Source organism: Ahaetulla prasina, chromosome 4, assembly GCF_028640845.1.
Source record: "Ahaetulla prasina isolate Xishuangbanna chromosome 4, ASM2864084v1, whole genome shotgun sequence".
Lineage (NCBI taxonomy): Eukaryota > Metazoa > Chordata > Lepidosauria > Squamata > Colubridae > Ahaetulla > Ahaetulla prasina.
The window spans coordinates 106,164,196-106,178,184 of record NC_080542.1 but is presented as its reverse complement, the minus strand read 5'-3'; the positions used below and the strand labels follow the sequence as shown (position 1 = coordinate 106,178,184).

The following is a 13,989-nucleotide window of genomic DNA, read 5'->3' as shown; positions in this document are numbered from 1 at the left end:
AGACTAAAATATTTAAGCATAACTTTACCTTTATAAATTCTATTGCACTGTGGCTAAATGTCTGCCATCCTGTCATGTGATTTCCAGAGATAAAATGTGCCTAGAGATGATAATCTGGGGCTGGGAAACTAATGGGGAGAAAACAATCGTATTTTCCACTATGCAATGAATTTATTTCACAATTTGGAGACTGAACTCTCAATGCAGAGCTTAAACTCATGCAGTTATTGGGAGGGGGAGAGAAGAAGGGACAGGAGACAGTGTGGGATGGTTTTTCTCATGGAGCTCCATAATGTCTAGGTGCAATTTGAAGCTACTCCAAGAAAGATGCAGCAACAAACTGAAGAAGTCACTGCTTTTAAAGATGAGCTTGCTCTTCTGGATAAGATGGATGGGGTTTAGGGATACATTCCAGGGCTCACTATTCACATTTTACTGTTATTCGGCTGTGGATTGGCTTAAGCAGTTAGAAACTTCTAGGGATGGGAAGGCGGGAGGTACTTCCTGATGGAGAATAGGCAGTGCTTGGAAATTGTATACAGCATGTAAAAAAACTTGTTGACTATTGTATTATTTTTTTTGTCTTTAGCAAAGCATTTGTGGTCATCTTAGACAAAGGAATAAAAAAGTTTTATATGCTCTTGCTATAACAGCTTTAAGATATAATTCACTGTGTGCATTTGAAACTCCTTGTCATTGTAAAGACAACTGCAGCTTGTTGTCAAATGAGTGGACTTTTTCCTTCCTTTCTTTTGGCAAGAAGGGCTAACATTTTTTTTATACAGAGCCTGTTTGGTGCAGTACTGAAAGGCTTGAAACTGAGAGTTCTGGTTTTGCTTTATTTTGATGTCATCCAATAGGATGATTTTGGGCCAGTCAGTCTCTTAGCCCTAAGAAGGAGCCACTGACAAACCCATTCTGAAAAAACTTAGCAGTGCTAAGAATCAAGCCTGACAAAAACAAAAGAGAAATATATTTCATAGAATAGAATAGAATAGAATAGAATAGAATAGAATAGAATAGAATAGAATAGAATTTTATTGGCCAAGTGTGATTGGACACACAAGGAATTTGTCTTGGTGCATATGCTCTCAGTGTACATAAAAGAAAAGATATGTTCATCAAGGTACAACATTTACAACACAATTGATATTCAATATATCAATATAAATCATAAGGATTACCAGCAAAAAGTTATAGTCATACAGTCATAAGTGGAAAGAGATTGGTGATGGGAACTATGAGACGATTAATAGTAGTGCAGATTCAGTAAATAGTTTGACAGTGTTGATGGAATTATTTGTTTAGCAGAGTGATGGCCTTCGGGAAAAAACTGTTCTTGTGTCTAGTTGTTCTGGTGTGCAGTGCTCTATAGCGTCGTTTTGAGGGTAGGAGTTGAAACAGTTTATGTCCAGGATGCGAGGGATCTGTAAATATTTTCACGGCCCTCTTCTTGATTCATGCAGTATACAGGTCCTCAATGGAAGGCAGGTTGGTAGCAATTATTTTTTCTGCAGTTCTAATTATCCTCTGAAGTCTGTGTTTTTCTTGTTGGGTTGCAGAACCGAACCAGACAGTTATAGAGGTGCAAATGACAGACTCAATAATTCCTCTGTAGAACTGGATCAGCAGCTCCTTGGGCAGTTTGAGCTTACTGAGTTGTCGCAGAAAGAACATTCTTTGTTGTCTTTTTTTGATGATGTTTTGATGTTAGCTGTCCATTTGAGATCTTGCGATATGATAGAACCTAGAAATTTGAAGGTTTCTACTGTTGATACTGTGTTGTCAAGTATTGTGAGAGGTGGAAGTATGGAAGGGTTTCTCCTAAAGTCTACCACCATTTCTACGGTTTTGAGTGTGTTCAGTTCCAGATTGTTTTGGTTGCACCACAAGGCTAGTCGTTCGACCTCTCGTCTATATGCGGATTCATCATTGTCTCGAATGAGACCAATCACTGTTGTGTCATCTGCGAACTTCAGTAGCTTAACAGATGGATCATTGGAGATGCAGTCATTGGTATACAGAGAGAAGAGAAGTGGGGAGAGCACACAGCCTTGGGGGGCCCCTGTGCTAATTGTACAGGTATTTGATGTGATCTTGCTTAGCTTCACCTGCTGCTTCCTGTTTGTTAGGAAGCTTGTGATCCACTTACAAGTCTGTTCCGGTACCTGTAGCTGGTTTAGCTTAGTTAGAAGAATGTCTGGAATGATGGTATTGAATGCTGAACTAAAGTCTACAAAAGGACCCTTGCATAGGTCTTTGGAGACTCAAGATGTTGTAGGATGTAGTGCAGAGCTATATTAACAGCATCATCTGTTGATCTATTTGCTCGGTATGCAAATTGCAAGGGTCTAACAGCGGATCCGTGATGGTTTTCAGGTAGGAAAGCACTAGCCTTTCAAAGGTTTTCATGACTACAGATGTTAAAGCAACTGGTCTGTAGTCATTCAGTTCCTTGATGGTGGGCTTCTTCGGCACTGGGATGATGGTAGAGCGTTTGAAGCAAGAAGGAACATAACACATCTCTAGTGATTTATTGAAAATATGGGTGAAGATGGGGGCCAATTGGTCAGCACAGACTTTTAAGCAAGAAGGAGTTATCTTGTCTGGGCCTGGAGCTTTTCCTGGCTTTTGTCTGTGAAATAGGTCCTGCACTTCCTTTTCTGTGATCACTAGGGGTTGTGAACCCAATGAAATGGGGTCAGTTGTAGGAGGCTTGGCTGTTGTTGGTGTGTCTGAGATGGGGGTTATGGAGATAGGTGGCTGTAGTTTCCTTTCAAACCTGCAGTAAAACTCATTCAGGTCATCTGCCAGTTGTTGATTACCTTCAGCCTGGGAAGGAGGTTTGCCATAGCCGGTGATATTTTTAAGAGTTTTCCACATGTTTGCTGGTTCATTTGCTGAAAACTGATTCTTTAGCTTTTCAGAGTAGCTTCTTTTTGCTGCTCTGATCTCCCTTGTTAGTGCATTTCTGGCCTGATTGTACAGCATTCATCCGTCTGGAATCTACACTGTATATCGGACATTAACACGATTGAGCGGGTCCAGAGGTATTTCACAAGGAGAGTACTCCACTTTTCTAATCACAATAGAATTCCACAATCTGGAACTGCACGGCCTGCAGTCCAATCTAAGCTTAGTACACAAAATTGTCTGCTACAACGTCTTACCTGTCAATGACTTCTTCAGCTTCAAACCCAATAATACTGGGGCAAACAATTGATACAAACTCAATTGCAGAAAATACGATTTCAGCAATAGAGTGGTCAATGCCTGGAATGCTCTACCCAACTCCATTGTTATAGCCTCAAACTCTCACAGCTTCAACCTCAAACTGTCTACTGTGGACTTCAGGCCATTTCTAAGAAGTCTGTAAAGGGAGCGTGCATAAGCACACCAACGTGCCTACCGTCCCTGTCTTACTGTCCCCATTTATCTGTACTTACTTCCTTTGTTTATGTTTATACCTATACCTGCTATCTTATACATGTTTGACAAACAAACAAATAAATTAATTATAGTAAAATCCCCAGCCTAATGTTATCAAATGAAGGTGGGAACAAACAATGAGTTATATAAGTTTATTAAGAAAATGTAAATTGTAAATGTGGCAGACATGTTTGTTATTGCCACATCCAAAACATAAACTAAGCAACAGTTTTATAAAAATTGAAAAAGGGGTGGCTAAATATTAGGAGATAATTAAAAGGAAATTATTACCACAGGGACCAGTGCTTGTATTTTGAACTACCCATTTATTGGACAAACAAAAACATGCAGAAACTAATGGCTTCAGTGGTCATAGAAGCCAAGTGCAGCCCTGTGCATGGAAATTCTGAAAGAATCCAGGAATCCAGTATATATTACTGACCCTGAAGGTTTTAGTTCCAAGGAAATACCATAACAGCAGCCCTAAAAGAAATATTTTGTTAAATTTAAAGAAGTGGGGAGACGCTTGCGTGTATAAGACCATTAAGTGGACTCAATTTAGCTCCTTTATTGGAATCAGGGGTGAAATACTCCCAGTTCGGACCGGATCCCCCAATCAGGTAGCGATGGCGGCAGGTGGTTGAGAGAACCAGTAGCAAAAATACCTGCCCACCCCCCACCCCCCGCCCAGCTGAGCTGCATGATCATCAGAGGTTTTTTTTACTTTTAAAAGCATTTTTTCTTCGGCCAAAAAAATGCTTTTAAAAGTAAAAAAAAAAAGCCTCTGATGATCGTGCAGCTCAGCTGGGATTGTCAGAATCCTTTCAAAGCTTTTTTTCTACAACCTCTTTGGCCAAAGAGGCTGTAAAAAAAAGGCTTTTAAAGAGTTCTGGTAATCAGGCAACTCACCTGAGATAATCAGAATCCTTTCAAAGCATTTTTTCTACAAGCTCTTCGGCCAAAGAGGTTGTAGAAAAAATGCTTTTAAAAGTAAAAACAAAAAAAAGTTGGCCATGCCCACCCAGTCATATTACCCCCCTCCAAGCCACACCCATAGAACTGGTAGTAACAAATTTTACATTTCACCCCTGATAAGAATATTTATATTTTATAAATGTCTTTTCATACAGCTATTCTTGTTAAGAAAGATGATTGTTCCTCTTGAGGAGATCTTGGCAGTGTCTAAGAAGCAATAGTTTGCTTATTACTATTGCTTATTTGTTGTGCACTCCCAAGAATGCATTACATTCGAGTTTTTACCAGCAAGCTTCCCCACCACCACCACCTTTGCAACAAGTTCTAATGCTCTAATGAATCTATCAAGCTCTTCCACAAAAGAAGAGAGGCTAGAAGAAAATTCTGCTGGTGCCTTTGCTTATGTTAGCGATGAAAATCAGTATGACTACTGACTGGACCAAAAAAAAGATGGAAAAGAGAGAGGAAAATTCTCATTGCTGACTATGAATATAATTCATAGAGAAAGAAGGGTGACAGCTTTTTGTGTTTTAGTTTTTAAATATACATACATTAAAAGAATATATGTGTGTGTGTGTGTGTGTGTGTGTGTGTGTGTGTGTGTGTGTGTATATGTAGGTCTTTGGTTATTCGGGTTTTCTCCCGTGTAAAATTGGAAGTGTCTTGGCGACGTTTCGATGAAGTCTCATTCATCATCTTCAGGCTTCAGCTTCATGCTTCTGGGAGCAATGTGTGATTGCAGCTGTTTCTTCCTTTTTAACTGCTAGTGAGGGTTTGAACTGATTGGGTGGGAGCTTGGCTGTGCTCTGATTGGATGGGGGTTTTTTTGTGCTCTGATTGGCTGGGTGTGTGTCCTGTTTGGGTGGGGGCTTGGTTGTGCTCAGATTAATGTGAGTTGCAGGGGGATTTGAGCTGGTGAGTTGCATTGCTGTTGTTTGGCTTCGTGTTTGTGGTCGTGCTACATCTTCATAGTGGGTGTCTGTCTGCTGTATGTATGGATTGGAGGGGTTTGAAATGGCTAATGTTGCAGCTGCGGTCTGGCTTCTGGTCCTTGGTCGTGCTTCCTGATCAGTGTGGGTTTGGGTCTGCTTTCTGGGTGGATGTGTGGTGGTGACATCCTGTGTGGACCTCGTGAGTGTGGGTCTGGTGTCATTCCTCGTGTTAGGGACTCGTTTGTCAATAAGGGCGGGTTTCCAAATGGCTGGTAGGCGGGAGGTATCATCTCGTTTGTTCATGCTGTGTGGGCGTTTTCTATCTCGATGGCTTCTCTGATTATTCTATTGTTAAAGTGTTCAGTTTTGGCGATAGTTCTGGTCTTTTTAAAGTCAATATCGTGTCCTGTGGCTTTAAGGTGTTGGACCAGGGAAGAAGTTGGTTCCTCTTTTTTGACTGAGTTCTTGTGTTCTTCAATGCGTGCACTTTTTCTTCTGTTGGTTTGTCCGATGTATGTGGTGGGGCAGGCGGTGCATGGGATTTCATATACTCCTTGATTTTCTAACTCAATTTTGTCTTTGGGGTTTCTTAGGATGGTGGATATTTTTTGGTTTGTGCAGAATGCTGTCTTGATGTTATGTTTGTGGAGGATCTTGCTGATTCTGTCTGTGGTGCCTTTTATATATGGGAGGAGGGTTGTAGAGAGTATGGTGGCATATCAGTTTCCCTTACACCTGGAGGAAACTGTCTTATCTAGACCCGTTCCAGTCCGGTTTCCGGCCCGGTTACAGCACTGAGACGGCTTTGATCGCGTTGGTGGATGATCTCTGGAGGGCCAGGGATAGGGGTTGTTCCTCTGCCTTGGTCCTATTAGACCTCTCAGCGGCTTTCGATACCATCGACCATGGTATCCTGCTGCACCGGTTGGGGGGATTGGGAGTGGGAGGCACCGTTTATCGGTGGTTCTCCTCCTATCTCTCCGATCGGTCGCAGATGGTGTTGACAGGGGGGCAGAGGTCGGCTCCGAGGCGCCTCACTTGTGGGGTGCCGCAGGGGTCGATCCTCTCGCCCCTTCTGTTCAACATCTATATGAAGCCGCTGGGTGAGATCATCAGTGGCTTCGGTGTGAGGTACCAGCTGTACGCTGATGACACCCAGCTGTACTTTTCCACACCGGGCCACCCCAACGAAGCTATCGAAGTGCTGTCCCGGTGTTTGGAGGCCGTACGGGTCTGGATGGGGAGAAACAGGCTCAAGCTCAATCCGTCCAAGACAGAGTGGCTGTGGATGCCGGCATCCCGGTACAGTCAGCTGAGTCCACGGCTGACTGTCGGGGGCGAGTCACTGGCCCCGATGGAGAGGGTGCGCAACTTGGGCGCCCTCCTGGATGAACGGCTGTCTTTTGAAGATCATTTGACGGCCGTCTCCAGGAGAGCTTTTTACCAGGTTCGCCTGGTGCGCCAGTTGCGCCCCTTTCTAGACCGGGATGCACGGTCACTCACGCCCTCGTGACGTCTCACCTGGATTATTGCAATGCTCTCTACATGGGGCTCCCCTTGAAGGGCATCCGGAGACTGCAGTTAGTTCAGAATGCGGCTGCGCGGGTTATAGAGGGAGCCCCTTGTGGCTCCCGTATGAAATCTATCCTGCGTAGACTGCACTGGCTACCTGTGGCCTTCCGGGTGCGCTTCAAGGTTTTGGTAACCACCTTTAAAGCGCTCCATGGCATAGGGCCGGGTTACTTACAGGACCGTCTACTGCTACCGAATACCTCTCACCGGCCCGTGCGCTCTCACAGAGAGGGACTCCTCAGGGTGCCGTCAGCTAGGCAGTGTCGTCTGGCGACGCCCAGGGGAAGGTCCTTCTCTGTGGGGGCTCCCACCCTCTGGAACGAACTGCCCCCAGGACTTCGTCAGCTTCCGGACCTTCGGACCTTCCGTCGCGAGCTTAAAACACACCTATTTATCTGCGCAGGACTGGACTAGTTTTTAAATTTTATAGGGGTTTTAATTGGTTTTAATATTTATACTATTTTTAATAATTTGGCTTTTTGAATAAGTTTCTTAATGGTTTTCTTAATTTGTATATATATGTTTTTTATTTGCCTGTGAACCGCCCTGAGTCCTTCGGGAGATAGGGCGGTATACAAATACGAATAATAAATAAATAAATAAATAAATAAAACCCATTTAATAACTGTCTCACTTAGCAACAGAAACTTTGGACTCAATTGTGATGTAAGATGAAGGCCACCTGTACCTCAATAGATTAAGGGAATCAACTCAGGGTTCAATTATGGTAAACTATGTTTGCCCTCCCCTTTCCAAATGAATCTGTCCCCTCCATAATATACAAATACCATTAAAGGCATTCAGAAAGCAATTTGGTTTAATCTTCAGATCTATGGCAGAGCTGCGTCATGACAGGATTGTCCTCAGGTCCAATTCTCTTTGGTTATAAAGAGAATTGAGATATAATAGGCCTGGATTACAGAGGAAAACTTCAGCCTGCCCTGTATAATAGAGAAATAGTAATGTGTTTATTGAGAGAGGGAATCAGATTTCCCAGCTAATTTTAGAAAAAGTTATGATTTGCCCAGTAAAAGATAGATGGGCTAGAAAATAATATTTAAAATATAAGGGAGGATTTACATCTACTGAAAAGAAAGTCTGATACAAAAAATCAGATGGGAAACTAACAAAGAAATGCTAGCAGCAAACTTACCAGTACTTTCTTTAAAACTATTTTTTATCTCCTAGATAAAAAGATATATCGCAGACTCTTTTTTGAGTCTGCCATGTATTTTGGGTTTGCAGATCATTGGGATCACAAGACATCCAGCATGAGTATGCCTCATTAAGTAATCATTATAATTGTTGGCCTATTTTAATTAGTTCAAGGACTAATATCCAGCACATGGATATTAGTCCTTGAACACAATTGCTGATGTCCTCGTGACAGTAAATCCATCTCCATCTGCTTATACCTGCTTAAGGAGGAATGTGTGTCATGAAGTAAAAATGCTATGTTTCACCTTGTATCCAGTTTAAGAAAACAAAGCAAGACCATCATACACTTAGAGTTTGCTGGAATAGTTTTAATAAAGTGTGGTCAGAATGCAGCCAATTATGACCAATAATTTAAGATATGTTGTTGTTGTTAGTTGTGAAGTAGTGTCTGTCCTCTACCATCCTCTGGAGTCCATTTAAACTCACGCCTACTGCTTCAATGACTCCATCCAGCCACCTCATTCTCTGTCGTCCCTTTCTTCTTTTGCCCTCAATCTTTGCCAGCATTAGGCTCTTCCCCAGTGAGTCCTTCCTTCTCATTAGGTGGCCAAAGTATTTCAATTTCATCTTCAGGATCTGGCTTTCTAAAGAGCCATCAAGGACTGACTTGTTTGTTCGCCTTGCAGTCCAAGGGACTCGCAGGAATCTTCTTCAGCACCAGAGTTCAAAGGCCTCAGTTCTTTGGTGTTCAGCCTTTCTTATGATCCAAATTTTGTAGCCATACATTGCAACTGGGAAAACCTTGGCCTTGACTATATACACTTTTGTTGGCAGTAGTAAGCTATCTACCATGTTTTCCCAAAAATAAGACAGGGTCTTATTTTGACCCTCGAAATATGGCCTTGGCCTTATTATCAGGGGTCTTATACCTGAAGCAGGATAGGTGTGGCCGGTTCTTGTCTGCAGCATTGCCAGCAAGGATCGGGTCACAAAAAAAAAACAAAAAAAAACCCAAAGCAAATCGGATGCAAAGGAGAACTCTGCAGGGAGCAAGAAGGGCCAAGTGACAGCTGCCCAGCAGGTCCCAATGAAGTCCTGCAGAAAAGGTGGCCACAACCGGAAGACTTGAAATTAGGCATGACTGGAGTTGCCTTTGCACTCCTCCACTTTGGGATGCTTAGGGTGGGGCAGCTTTCCCCGCCCCCTGGGATACTGTTGGGGCTCCTCTCACTGTAGCTACTGAGCTGTTCGATCAGCTTGTGCCACGACTATGTCGACAGCCTGCTTTATCCGAAGATATCCAACATAACATTGCATCACTATATCGCTGCTGATGGGGACTATGAAGAGAGTGACAACCCGGAGAAGTTAGTTCCTTTTCAGGGTGAGTGACCACCTGTGCTGCACAGTGGACAGGAAGGGTGAATGCTCATATCTCGCGCAGTGGCAGCAACACCCACTCTGATGCTGTGTGAGGAATTCACCCTCCTGGGCCAGCAGGTGGAGGACATGGCATGCGTGCTGGAAGGCATCCAGAAGAGCATTGCCTATGACCTGGATGGTGAGGAAAGCTACGGCAACTACCTGAGCAAGAAATCCGCGCAGATTGGGGATGCCTACATCAACTTGGAGAAGTCGCTGGCAGAGCTGGAAAACAAGTTCCGGCAGGGCCAGGAGCACAAGAACCACGAGGAGAGTTCAACGACGACTTCCTGGGAATGCTGGTGCATGTGCGGGCCCTCCTCAAGAAGACACTGACCATCTTGTCAAGAAGACACTGACCACTACTTGTTCCGCAGGCCGACCTGCGGAACAAGTACAAGCTGCTTGTGCTCACCATCCGGAGCCACAGCACCCATCTCAGCCGCCTCAAGACAGAGTATCTCAAGGGCTGAGTGGGAGTAGGTACCTCGCTGGGCTCGAGTGACCCTCTCTTCACCCCACCAGTGGCCGGCTATGCCGGCAGGACTGTTGCTGGCACGCTTCCCCATGGATAGAGGGACAGACTTTCCTCCATCACATGCCAACTGGGCATGGTAGGAGCTGGAAATCAGGTAAGACACGCCTCTTGCTTCTCCGCCATGTCTAACCTGACTTCCAGCTCCTCCCATGCCTGGTGAGGGGGGGGAGAAAGAGACAGCAAGGGGAGCCCCGTCTTGCTCCATGCGTTTCGCATCTCCACTACTGTCGTGTCCCACTCCTCCGCTGACGGCCAGGTCAGGGAAATCCGAATCAGGCTTGCCTCTGCAGCTCTGCCCAAAGTCCTAGCAAAGTCCTCAGAGCAGGCAGGAGACCAGAAAGTGACTTCAGCAAGATAAGTTCGACTTTGCCTGACTCAGAGACTGCCAGAAAGCAGATCCTTTATATAGGCCATGGGGTGTGGCTCCATGACTCAGCATTCATTAAGGCCTGCCCCTCCCTTCCTTCTGTTGCCTCCGCCTATCCAGTCTTCTGATGCGAGGGTCACTCCAATCAGCAGCTGTTGGAAATAAACTTTCCTCAGGCTCACATGCTGTGGAGAAGGGGGAGGGGTCTAGCTGCTCCGTTTGCCTGGGCATGGAGCCAGGGCTGGAGCCGAGGGGTGCTCCCTCCTCTGCAGCCTGCTTGGGCATGGAGCCAGGGCTGGGACCGGGAGATGCCCCCTCCTCAGCCTGTCTGGGCATGGAGCCAGGGCTGGGGCCAGGAGGACATTCTTCAGCGTTCGGAAGCAGATAAGCAGACCCTGGCTGCGGTGAGAGCGGGCAAGACACAACAACTACCCCACTCCTTCCCACCTACCACTTTCTCTTGCCGGCTGAGCTCGGCAAGCCAGATTTGGAGAGCTGAACTTGGTGCCATAGCCCGGGAGGAGAATTTCAGAAATGGGCTCTCACAGCACCTCCTCTCTCCCTACTTCTCCCAAGTGGCAGCAGTACGTCCAGCTCACCGAATCTGGCCTGCTGATCTCAGGCGGCAGCAGGTCTGACCTGATTGTTTGTGCAGCAGCTGTACATGCATCTAAGTATTTGGGAAGGCTTATTTTCAGGGGTGGTAATGTTATTTCACCGCATGCATTCAAAAGCCCAATTGGATTTATTATCCAGACATGTCCTACTTTCAGGGAAACACAGTAGATTTGCTATAGCTTTCCTCCCCAGGAGCATCTTTTAATTTCTTGGCTGTAGTCCCCAATTGCGGTGATCTTGGAGCCCAGGAAAATAAAATCTGTCAATACCTCCATTTCTTCTCCATCTATCTGCCAGGAACTTAGAGGACCGGATGCCATGATTTTAGTTTTCTTAATGTTGAGTTTCAAGCCAACTTTTGCACTCTCCTCCTTCACCCGCATCAAGAGGCTCTTTAGTTCCTCTTCACTTTCTACATTAGAGTAGTATCATCTGCATATCTGAAATTACTGATATTTCTCCCGGCAATCTTAATTCTAACTTTTGATTCATCTAGCCCCTCCTTTCTCATGATGTGTCTGCATATAAGTTAAATAGGCAGGGCAATAGTATACAGCCTTGCCGGACTCCTTTCTCAATTTTGAACCAATCAGTGGTATCGTGTCCAGTTCTCACTGCTGCTTCTTGATCCGCATATAGGTTTCTCAAGAGACAAATAAGATGGTCTGGTACTCCCATCTCTTTAAGAACTTGTCAATTAGTTGTGATCCACACAATCAAAGGCTTTAGTATAGTCAATGAAGCAGAAGTAGATGTTTTTCTGGAACTCTCTTTCTCCATGATCCAGCATATGTTGGCAAAATCTCTAGTTCTTCTGCCTCTTAAAAATCCTGCCTGTACTTTTGGTATTCTCAATCCACCTACTGCTGGAGCCTAGCTTGTAGGATTTTAAGCATAACTTTACTAGCATGTGAAATGAGTGCAATGGTGTGATAGTTTGAACATTCTTTGGCATTGTCTTTCTTTGGAATTGGAATGTAAACTGATCTTTTACAATCCTGTGGCCACTGCTGATTTTTCCAAATTTGTTGGCAAATTGAGTTTAGCACTTTTACTGCATTGTCTTTTAAGATTTTAAATAGCTCAGCTGGAATACTGTCACCTCCACTAGCTTTGTTGTTGCTCAGATTTCCTAAGGCCCATTTGACTTCACATTCTAGGATGTCTAGCTCAAGGTCAATGACGACCTCATCGTGGTTATCAGGGATGTTAAGCTTGTTCTTGTATAGTTTTTCTGCGTAATTATCTGGAATTCTGTATTCAGTTGGGTATATCTTTCTCTTTCTCCCTTGCCTTTTGCTTCCTTTCTTTCCTCAGCTATTTGCAAGTCATTCTCAGACAGCCATTTTGCTTCTTCCCTTTCTTTTTCTTTGGGATGGTTTTAGTTGCTACTTCTTGTACACAAATGTGAACCTCCATCCATAATTCTTCAGGCACTCCGTCTATCAAATCTAATTCCTTAAATCTATTTGTCACCTCTACTGTATATTCATCAGGGATTTGATTTAGTTCATACCTGAGTGGCCTGGGGCTTTTCCCTACTTTCTTCAATTTAAGCCTAAATTTTGCAAGGAGAAGCTTCTAGTGGCTATTATATAGATGCTTATTTTGTATGTTAAAGTTAAATGTATAATTTATTACTGGGAGATTTGGAATTCATAAAAAATAAAAACATGAAGGGAAATTAAAATATGTGGAGTTAAATGTAGTTATTTAACAATGTAGAACATTGTTATTTTAAGTTTAGTGACATATTTTGATTTCTCTTTCATATTAAGAGAAGTCTAGAAGTTTAGAGATCATTCTGACCAGGCTAGTATTGTTTTTCACTCTTGCTTGCTATACCAAGAAGGAGGAGGGCATCTTCACAATTTCAGAGCTTTCCCCCTTAAGACGCACATTTTTTTATTCCAATTCTAGACATATCATAGACAGTCAGTCAAGGAAAGTTTTTGCAGTCCTGACCAATAAACGGCCATGACGTCCTGACCTTGATAAAAAAAACCAAAACAAAATAGCAGGATAATTAATTGTTGGAAGCTTTCACTGAAAACTTACAGCTGGAGATAGTAAATGCTGACTTCTGTTAGAGTAACTCTGGCGTTAAGGAGCTCCTAGCAGCTTGCAAGAAATTGAAATTCTACTTTGTTGGTATGTATGCTTTTCCTGTTATGCTTTTAAATCTGTATACTTAGTTAATAATAAAGCTTAAAATCCCTTTATTTACTGGAGTTTTTAACATCTCTGGATTTAAATTAATAAAGTTCCTGCACACCTGATAACTGCCCTGAAATTTGGTGAAACAATGATTGAGCTTTCAGGAGTGTACAACTGAGAGGAATTTATACTTGATTGAGAAAGGCTAGTGAGCTTCATTCTCCAAGTTCAGATGAAACAAAATTACAAGGTAAGGAAAGTTATTCAAGTTATAAGATCTAGGTTTGAATAGCTTATGATTTGTTTAAATGAATGTTATTAGCATGTTAAGTCATTGTATTTCCAAACTAAAGAATAGCTCTAGAGATTAAAAAGATGGCAGATGAATCAAGAATGCCTTTAAAATGCTTTCTAAAGTTCTTTTCTATAGTTATTAGAAATTATTTTAACCACTTCAAACTTGTTGCTACCAAATTGTAATCTTATTTATTACATTTTTGTGCCATCCATCTTATTCTAACAAAAAAATACCAAGTAAATTTTGTGTATGTTAAGAAAACCAGGTAACATTGTAAGAGTAAGTTTTGAATGTGTTACTGTCACTGGCATTTTTTCTTGTGAAAATGTTTTTGCCCTCCAATTGATTGCATCAGCTGTACTGTCCCGTCCCCACACAAAATAGTTCAGGTTTATTACTTGATAGCAACTGTTGGGAATTTGCTACCGTGTTTCCCTGAAAATAAGACCCCATCTTATATATTTTTTGAACCCTGAAATAAGCACTTGGCCTTATTGCCATGCGCTCAAAAGCCCGACTGGCT

The 13,989-nt window shown here is 43.2% G+C and overlaps 1 pseudogene; it reads left to right on the top strand.

Moving 5' to 3' along the window:
• The first annotated feature begins 4,739 nt into the window (after window positions 1–4,739).
• On the top strand, window positions 4,740–10,440 carry LOC131198250 (fin bud initiation factor homolog; annotated as a pseudogene).
• The last annotated feature ends 3,549 nt before the right edge of the window (window positions 10,441–13,989 follow it).